The sequence below is a fragment of the Penaeus vannamei genome, chromosome 23 (genome assembly GCF_042767895.1).
Source record: "Penaeus vannamei isolate JL-2024 chromosome 23, ASM4276789v1, whole genome shotgun sequence".
In the NCBI taxonomy this organism is placed as follows: Eukaryota; Metazoa; Arthropoda; class Malacostraca; order Decapoda; family Penaeidae; genus Penaeus; species Penaeus vannamei.
The window spans coordinates 30441890-30449389 of NC_091571.1; the positions used below are offsets into that span (position 1 = coordinate 30441890).

The 7500-nt window shown below is 44.7% G+C and overlaps 1 protein-coding gene across 16 annotated transcripts in view; it reads left to right on the plus strand.

The window, feature by feature from the left end:
• Positions 1–7500, plus strand: part of LOC113804292 (multiple PDZ domain protein) — a gene marked incomplete at its 5' end in the record, with an annotated part of 877687 nt that overhangs the window by 753089 nt on the left and 117098 nt on the right.

Sequence of the window (7500 nt, forward strand, 5' to 3'; positions counted from 1 at the left end):
CCTCCTCCCCGTCTCTCTCTCTCTCTCTCTCTCTCTCTCTCTCTCTCTCTCTCTCTCTCTCTCTCTCTCTCTCTCTCTCTCTCTCTCTCTCTCTCAAGAAGTCTCTCTCTCTCTGTCTTTCTCTGTCTCTGGCTCACTCTCTCACTCTCACTCACTCACTCACTCTAACTCTCACTCTCTCTCACTCTCTCACTCTCTCACTCTCTTTCTCTCTCTCTCTCTCTCTCTCTCTCTCTCTCTCTCTCTCTCTCTCTCTCTCTCTCTCTCTCTCTCTCTCTCTCTCTCTCTCTCTCTCTCTCTCTCGATGCCTTGAGAGTCCAGAAAAAGCTAAAGCGATCCATCCTTTCGCCCTCTTGCTCCCGTAATTCATTGCCTTCCAAAATGTTTCCAGATTTCTGCCGTAATTTCTTCTTTTTTTAAGATTTATTATTATTTTTTAAACCTTAATGATCTATACGCTGTCGGGAGGAAGTTCGGGCGCGCTCTTAGTATTTTTTTTATTTTTATTTTTCCTTTTTTTTTTTTTCTTAACAAGATGAAACTTTTGCCCGGGTGCTGACTCCGCCGATTGGTGGGTTGAATCACGTACATCAGGCAATTTGCTGGGTTTAGCGAGGAAGTACGACGCTGGCCTGTTAAGGGAAGGAGGGAGGGAGGGAATGAGGGAGAGAGGGAGGGAGAGAGGGAGGGAGAGAGGGACTGAAGGAGAGAGGGAGGGAGGGAGAGAGAGGAGGAAGAGGGAGAGAGGGTGAGGGAGAGAGGAAGAGAGAGGGAGGGAGGGAGAGAGGGAGGGAGGGAGAAGAGGGAGGGAGGGAGAGAGGGAAGGGAGGGAGAGGGGAGGGAGGGAGAGAGGGAGAGAGGGAGAGAGGGAGGAGGGAGAGAGGGAGGGAGGAAGAGAGGGAGGGAGGGGAGAGAGGGAGGGAGGGGAGAGAGGGAGGGAGGGAGAGAGGAGGGAGGAGGAGGGAGGGAGGAAGAAGGAAGAAGGAATGGAGAAGAGGGTGAGGAAGGATGGTTGGATGGATGGATGGGGTTAAGGAGTGAGGATGGAAGGAAGGAGGGAAGAAGGAATGGAGAAGAGAGGTAAGGAAGGATGGTTTGGTTGGATGGATGTGGTTAAGGAGGGATGGAAGGAGGGAGGGAAGGGGAGGGATGAGGAAGTAAGGAAGGAGGCAGAGAAGAGGATGAGGAAAGATGAACGGATGGATAGGGTTAAGGAGGGATGGAAGAAGGAGGGAGGAGGAGAGGATGAGGAAGGATGGTTGGAGGGAATTAGACAGATGTGGAAGTAGGGTGAATGAATGAGTAAGAGTTGAGTAATTAAGCAAGAGAAAGAAAGGAAGAAAGAAAGAAAGAAAATTAAGAAAGGAAGAGAAGGCGAGAGAGAAAGAAAGAAAGAAAAAGAAAGAGAGAGAAAGAGTACTTTTTCCACCAGCCCTCTTCCGCACACCTGCCTCCCCCCCCCCCTGGCAAACGAGTTAGAGCCGTGTTTGGTCGTCTTACCGAGGATATTTGTCAACATTGTGTTAGCCGCTTAAAGCTCACATTCCAAGTTTTGCAAATGTAATAAGGGAGTGAAAAGATAAGTGTTTACTGGGGAGGGAGAAGGGAGAAAGGGAGAAAAGGGGGGGTGCAGGGAAATGGGAAAGGGCGGAGGAAGGGAAGGGCGAGATGGGGAAGGAGATAAGAAGGAAGAAATGGTGGGAGGGGAAAGGAGCGGGGGAAAGGGAGTAGGAAGGGAAGGAGGGGAGTATGGGGAAGGAGAGAAGAGAAGAGGAAAGGAAGGAGGAAGGAAAGAGAGAGAAGGGGAGGGAGATTAGGAGGGAAGGAATGAAGCAAGAGAACGGAGAGACAAGGAGGCCAGGAAGAGAAATGGGGAAAAATGAGAGAGGGAAATGGAAGAGAAGGCGAAAAGAGAGGGACGAAGGGAAAAGTAGGGAAGCCAGAGTAACCCGAGCCCCTGCAACTCGGCCCCCCTCCCCCGAGTTGGCTTTGATCTCAGAGTTCATCCATTTGTACAAAAGAAAGCGCATTATTTACCAGGTAATTTCCATCCCTTCCACCCGGAGCACCGAGGGATCATCTTCCCAGCCTTTGAGTTTAGGATTTTCGGTCCTAAGGTTTCTCTCCGGTCACAGGATGGAGGATTGGTTGTGACTGTGTGTATGTGGAGTGAGATGTGTGTGTGTGTGCATGTGCGTTTGCAAGTGCTTGTGCTTGCTTAGGGGCGTGGGCGCTTGCATGACTGTTTTTATGTGTATATGTGCGCGCGGGAATACATGCGTGTGTGTATTCGCGTATGCATGGGCGTCAAGTATACCACACGTACGTAAATTCGTGAGGTGCGAAGCCGGAAGCCCCGGATGTTGAATACCATTAATTTGATTTCCTTACGCCATAGGCCTGTCGGGCTCGGTTGCTAGTCGATCTGTCATCGTTTCAACCATTCGTTTTTCCTCCTATTTTGCCGTCGTCGCTGTTATTATTTTCCCAGTTGTCGGAGGCAGACTACGAGATGAGTAATGGGCGGAGGGAGGAAATAGATAACGGGGAGAGGAAGTAATGGTCATGAAATACCGATGCCGGACGGGAACAAGAACAGTGAAATGAAAGACATGAAAATGGGAGAGAAAATGGTCTTGTGGAAGAGGGTGAGTGGGAAGGGAAAGGAAGACGATAGGTAGACGAGAGCGGCAAAGGATATGAGGAGAGGAAATGAGTAATTAGAGAAGGAACAAAGAATACAAAAGGAGAGCAAGAAGTTGAAGATGAGAGCTTAGAGATGGAGTAAACAGGTGATAGAAAGAGGGAGAATGAGAGCAAAAACTAGACAAGCAGACAGGCAGACAGACACAGACAGACAGACAGACAGACAGACAGACAGACAGACAGACAGACAGACAGGCAGGCAGGCAGGCAGACAGGCAGGCAGGCAATGAGTTAGTGAATGAAAGTGAGAGAGAAAGATGGGTAGAGATATAGAAGCAAAATAACAAAAACAAAAACAAAGCAAAAAAGAGACAACAGAGTGAGAGCTAGAGATAGAGATAGAAAACAAAAGAATAAGAACAGAGTGAGAGCGAGAGATAGAAATTGAAAAAAACAAAAAGACAAGAACAGGCTGGGAGCGAGAGATAGAGATAGAAACAAAAAACAAAAAAGTGAGAGCGAGAAATAGAGAAAGAAATAAAACAAAAAAAGATGCAAGAACAGAGAGAGAGTGAGAATAAAAAACAAAAAAACGAGCGAATCCGAGGCCACAGACAATGGGCGTGGAGTATGCGCGTGGCCGCCGCCCTCCTTGCCCCGCCGCCCCAGGCCCTCGCCATCACAGCTTGTTTGTTTGTGTGCCCCGCGGCCGCCGCCACGCCTCCCAGTGGACGCGGTTGAGGAGAGGGGGGGGGGGATTTTTTTTCCGTTGGGGGGGGGGGGAGTTTGTTTTCTTGGTGTCTTTGGTTGGTTGTATATTTTCTTTGTTTGCTCTCTTGGTTGTTGTTTTTTTGTCATCATTATTATTGTTATTGTTATTATCATGGTCATTTTCATATTCATTTTCGTTATCATTATTATTATCATTATCATCAATATTATTATCACCATCGTCATCTTCACCATCAACATCACCATATTCAACATCACTATTATCATCATCATTATTGTTATTTCTTTTTTTTTCTCGGGGGGAGAGATGGTATGCTGTTAAACATCTTGTTCACGTACATAAGCTATCCGCCAACCCCTCCCCCCTCCTTCCAGCCCAAAAAAGAAAAACAAAAAGAAAGAATAAAGAAAAAAAGGAAAATATGAAAATGTTCCTCTGTTTTTAAAGGGATAATTCCGTGCCATAAGCCTTACAGCGGTCGAGTCACATTTGGCCAGTCTACCGTGTTACGCTGAACCGAACATTTTTGAGATTTAGTTCTGCTGTTTCGTGAATTCCTTTGTCTGCTATGCCGATAGTGCAATCTTTCTTGCATATTACCATGTATATATATGTATATATATATATATATATATATATATATATATATATATATATATATTTATTTATATTTATGTATATATATAGATATATGTATACATATATACATATTTATATACATGTATATGTATATATGTATATATGTATATATGTATATGTATATGTATATGTATATATGTATATGTATATGTATATGTATATGTATATATATATATATATATATATATATATATATATATATATATATGTGTGTGTGTGTGTGTGTGTGTGTGTGTGTGTGTGTGTGTGTGTGTGTGTGTGTGTGTGTGTGTGTGTGTGTGTGTGTGTACATATGTACATATGTATATATATATATATATATATATATATATATATACATATATACCTATATACATATATACATATATATGTACATATATATGTATATATGTATATATATATATATATATATATATATATATATATATATATATAAATAAATAAATACATATATATAAACAAACATATAGAAACACACACGCACGCACGCACGCACGCATGCATGCATGGAAGTATAAAATATCTATCTATCTATCTATTGATCTGTCTTTATATACATATATACATGTATATATAAATGTTTATAATTTGTGTGGGTTTCATGTTCACATCGGCTTTTGGTGCCACAGCGGTGTGCAGTGATGCGAAACATTATGATTCATTTATTGGATGTGATTTCCGATGCAGGTTCGTGGTGAGGGTAATGGTTAAATTGAATATTCTCTATTGCTTTTAGGAAGGATTTCTTATGTAGTAAAAAAAGATTCTTTTTGAAGCAACAATGCATTACACGAAAGCAATCTGGCTTCAAAGGATGAAAACAGATTAATTAAAAAGCAAATATGTTATAAAAAAAGCATCTCTTGTTTTAGACTTTAATGAATGATGTGTTTTTTGCTCTAAAATGTGCCCCGGGAGTTAACTACAAGGTAATAATGCTAAAATTAAAGTTATCAGGCACGGCAGAGGCATGGGGAGAGGTTATATAATTTTGGACTAAGCTGATGGTTTTGCGAGAAAAAAAGTTTGTTATCTAAGGTTATGAGTTTATATTTTTTTGGCGGGGGATAATTAAGATGTGATAATGGATTGCATGTGGATGACTTGAATTTGAATATTAGGTGTCAACATGCCAGATATCCAGTAGGGAGGTAATGTTGTTATTCTCTCTCTCTCTCTCTCTCTCTCTCTCTCTCTCTCTCTCTCTCTCTCTCTCTCTCTCTCTCTCTCTCTCTCTCTCTCTCTCTCTCTCTCTCTCTCTCTCTCTCTCTCTATTTCTTGTTTTCTTATCTTCATTCCCTTCTTTCCCATATTCTTTCTGTCTTTGTTTATTTGTTTGTTTGTTTCCTTCTTTATTTTCCCCAGCCCTCTCCTTCTCCCTCTGCTTTCACCACCACCCCCTCTACCTCCCCCATAAAGTCGGCAGTTTAATATGTGTGAAAAAGAATTCAAGAGCAAAGTTTGAAGCATGCATGTAAAACACACTCGCCCAAGGTTCTTCAGGACTTTTCAGGGGCTTCTTCAACTCCTCCTCCTCCTACTCCTCCTACTACTCCTCCTTCTCCTCCTCCTCCTCCAGTATTTAAAACGGTGGGGAGGGCAAGTGGAGGGAAGGGGGGGAAGAAGTGGAGGGAGGGTCGGCGAAGTGGAGGGAGGTTCTGAGAAGTAGAAGAAGGGTTTGAGAAGTAGAAGGACGGTTGGAGTATTAGCGGGAGGGTTGGAGAAGTAGCGGAATGGTTGGAGAAGTAACAGGAGAGTTGGAGAAGGAGAGGGAGGAAAAGGGGAGATAATGGGAGGGTCCGGGAAGTGGAAGGAGAGTCGATGGAGTGGAAGGACAAAGAGAAGGTAGAGGAAGGGTGAGGAAGGTAGAAGGAAGTGGAAGGAGTCGTAGAAATGGAGAGAAGTTGGGTGTGGAACGGAAGAGAGTGAGCGATTGAGCGTGTCGGTATATGAATGACTGTGAGGGAGTGAGTCGATGAATGAGTGTAAGGGAGTGAGTCGATGAATGAGTGTGAGGGAGTGAGTCGATGAATGAGTGTGAGGGAGTGAGTCGATGAATGAGTGTGAGGGAGTGAGTCGATGAATGAGTGTGAGGGAGTGAGTCGATGAATGAGAGAATGAGTGAATGAATGCATAGATAGAGTGAATGAGTGTCTGATGAGGTAGACGCAGTCTGACCTGACGGAATGATAGGACATATACAGTCAGTCAGATTTCAGGCAAGAGAAATAGAAATGTCAAATATACACACAGATGAGAGCAGAAAATATGCGCTTAAAGGGAATGAAATTAATAGAACGAGGCGGAAGTGGGTCGCGAGACAGGGAGAGGAAGAGGAAGTGAATGAGAGAGAGAGAGAGATGGGGGGAGGCAGGAAGGGAGAGAAGAAGAGAGAAGGGGAGAGGGAAAAGGAAAGAGAGAACCAAAGCGAAAGCGAGAATGCGAATGAGAGCGAGCGAGAGCCAGAGCCAGAGACCGAGAAAGAGAGGAGGAGGGGAAAAGTCGGAGAGAGAAAGAGTAAGCGCGGTCGCAAGATCAAGGAAAAACATGTGACAGATTGAAAGAGGGATGAAGAAAGCGAAAGAGAAAAAGAAAAGAAGGAAAAAGAGAAGAAAGGGCAGAGAAATGGACATCCCCGAGAGGATATATTGCGGCCATCAGGGTCCCTCCTCCGCCGGTGAAAGGCAAAGCTGACAGTATTGATTTTTGTGTCTCTTCCTTCTCTCATAATTCATTCGCTTTTGTGTTGAAAAAGAGATGAATTGACATGGAATACAATGTCTGGGCGGGTGCCGGCACGGGCGTTATGCCTTCTTACGCGCGTGTGTGTCTTGATTTGTTAGTTTGATTAAATGTGTTTTAGACGTGTTTTTGATTCTGGGTTTTGGTGTGTGTGTGTGTGTGTGTGTGTGTGTGTGTGTGTGTGTGTGTGTGTGTGTGTGTGTGTGTGTGTGTGTGTGTGTGTGTGTGTGTGTGTGTGTGTGTATTTTTTATTTGTTTCTCTTTTTGTCTGACCCTATCAATCCCTCATCCTGCTTAATCCCCCGTTTATCTAGGCGGTCGTGACAGAAGACGCCCCTCGCCCATCCCCCTCACTACCCTCCCCCCCATCCCCCTCACTACCCTCCCCCCCCCATCCCCCTCACTACCCTCCCCCCCCCATCCGTAGAATCCGCGCGGCAGTTCGTCTTGCCATTTATCTCGCGTCAGCCGGCGGTCCATACGAGAGTGCCAGTCAGAGCGGCATCAGGTCCCCGGCGATGAATGTCTCGTTTGGTCTCGCGAGATTTACGAGAGCCGCGACAGGTGGGAGTCGGCACGGGGCGATCTCCGTCGTCCGCCGCCCGCCGCCGCCGCTGCCTTCTCCTCCTTTTAATCTTCCTCCTCCTTTTTTTCTTCTTTGTCTTCCTCCTCCTCCTCCTCCTCTCCGTCTTCCTTTTTCTTCCCCTTCTCCTTTTCTTTCTCCTCTTCCTCCTTTTCTT